The sequence below is a fragment of the Centrocercus urophasianus genome, unplaced genomic scaffold (assembly GCF_019232065.1).
Source record: "Centrocercus urophasianus isolate 14NV4802_14NV808 unplaced genomic scaffold, USGS_Curo_1.0 seq_841, whole genome shotgun sequence".
NCBI classification, from domain to species: Eukaryota; Metazoa; Chordata; class Aves; order Galliformes; family Phasianidae; genus Centrocercus; species Centrocercus urophasianus.
Genome location: NW_024885468.1, coordinates 7,795 through 9,960, shown reverse-complemented (window position 1 = coordinate 9,960; position 2,166 = coordinate 7,795). Strand labels below are relative to the sequence as shown.

Below are 2,166 nucleotides of genomic sequence, written 5' to 3'. Positions count from 1 at the left end.
AGCCAGTGTGCTTCCCATGGATGCTTGCTGCTGCCCTGAGCCCTTTATAACCTCAGTAGCCCCTGCTATAAGGCAGCATACTTGAGAACTAAAATGGCATGGTTTTGTAGGAGGGAGCAGGGGCTTTGTGCCAGGGAGCTGCAGGACATCCTGGGCACAGCATGGCCAGGTGGGAACATCCACTGTGTGTCTGCACTGGCTCTACAAAATTGCCCAGGGGCACAGCATCTGTAGCAAGAAAACCTCTGCAGCTCATTCTGTTCCCTTCTTAAAAAATGACACGGTCCAGCTCATTTTGGCCATGGGGCACAGCAGCTCTGACAGCATTCCAGTGCTGTGGCATCCTGCTGCCCGCCTCTCCGAGGGGCCAGGGCTGATCCAGAGCAAGACAGCAGCTTGGCGTTGCAGTGGGAAGCAGAGGTGTGTGGAGTGCTGTAGGTGTGCTGGCTGTGCCACGTTGCTGTGGGGTAGAGCTGGTGCTGCAGTGAGCCCTTGTGGGATGTTGGTGGTGTGTGGGGTTGGAGGGCTGTGCAAGCTGGTTATCGCAGGGCTGGGGAAAGCAGGAATAATGGAGATAATGGAGTGAGGTGGCTTTGGTGGGGCTGCCTGATTTTTCAGGTGCTCCAGAGGGTTGCTGAAGTTGATCAGGAAATGCAGCATCTCTCCCTTATAAATGTTTTGGGCTGAGGCACTGGGGTGAGTGGAATGGCATAGCTGGGTGTGGGAGTGATGGCTTTGGGTTGGGCCAATTCTTGGTATCCCCTGGGTGAGCCAGTGCCCTTGCCCCTGCCTTCAGTTTCACGGACCAAGGGGGAAACAGCCTGCAGGCCCAAGGCTGCCTCGTCCTGTTCCACTTGGCTGGGGGTGGTGTGGGGCTGTGCGTCAGTGGGCTGAAGCCGGCCCCAGGGGGCACCCAGCAGGCTTTGACAGCAGCAGAGGTGGCTGGCTGTGGGCTCTCTCTGCTCCACGCTTTGGTTCACAGGTCTTGGGCTGCTCCCAGTCGTCCTCCATGTCCTCGGGTTGTGGTTCCAGGAAATCCTTCAAGTTGGAGAAGTATCCCCCAAAGGGGTGGCAGCTGATGTGTTTCAGCAGCTGATTGCAGTATGCGTGAAAGAAGCCGGTGAAGACAGCGGGTGCAGGGCCCCCATCCTCAGCTCTTGGGTAAGGCTGTCTGTCCTGCCAGGGGAGCACTGCGATGGGTCCTGCCTCACTCCAGCCTCCCCTGGATGCATCCTTCAATCCTTGTGTCTCCGGGCTCCTCTGCTCCTTGAAGTGGGGGTTGGCTGCCAGCTGGCTGGGCTCTGGGTTGGGGCGAGTTCTGCTCGCCGCCCCATTGCCCTCCAGGCAGTGGTGTTAGTGGCAGTGGCAGGACTCTGCCTCACCCACCTGGGCCAGCAGCTTCTTCTTGGCCAGCAGAGACGTGATGGGATGGTTGCCTTTGGAGTGAAAGCTGGGAAAGAGGCACTTGCAGGCTTCATTGTGGGTGCAGCGAGTGCCGGGACACCCCCCAGAGGGTGAGAATGTGCCGGGGCCGTGGGGCTGGCACATTGCTCCACTGGCCAGCCTTGCTTGTGGGCCTCTGTTGGGTCTTCCTGGGTGGGGAATGCAGCCATCAGGAGGTACCCGGAGGGGCAAATCTGCTCAATGCGTCTTTAAGATGGGGAAGAAGAGTATACGTATCTGAGAATGCCTCACTGGTGTAAAAGTGTCAGCACTGATGGATATCTGTGATGGAAACTTGTGTGAGAGCAATAATTCAGTAATAAAATAGGTCAGATCCTTACGCTGAAGTTGGGTACCTTACAAGAACCATTTTGTGATTCGGTGTTTGGCAGTTTGCTCTGCATGATGTGGATGGTGGAGCTGTGATGATGTGATCCATTTCCAGTTGTGAACAGGATTGCTCTAAGAGCTGCTGCAGTGAGATGCGTGTGGGCTGACTGTAAGCTGAAGCGTGATTGCCTCTGAATATCCATGTGTGTGGGGGGATTTTGTTTTTAGTTCTGCGATTTCATCCTTGTCCTACAGCAGCTCTGAAGAGGCCCTTGTTTTCCCAAACCCTGCTTTGCTGCTAATGGAGGCTGATGGCAAGTGCTGTGCTTTGGGCCCTTTGCTTTTAGTTTCTGTGGCCTGTGTACCCTGGAGGGTGCTTTCTTTCACATTTTT

General features: G+C 55.8%; 1 pseudogene; it reads right to left on the bottom strand.

The window, feature by feature from the left end:
* Positions 1–322: 322 nt before the first annotated feature.
* LOC122171178 lies at positions 323–1,650 on the bottom strand (annotated as a pseudogene).
* Between the last annotated feature and the right edge of the window lie 516 nt (positions 1,651–2,166).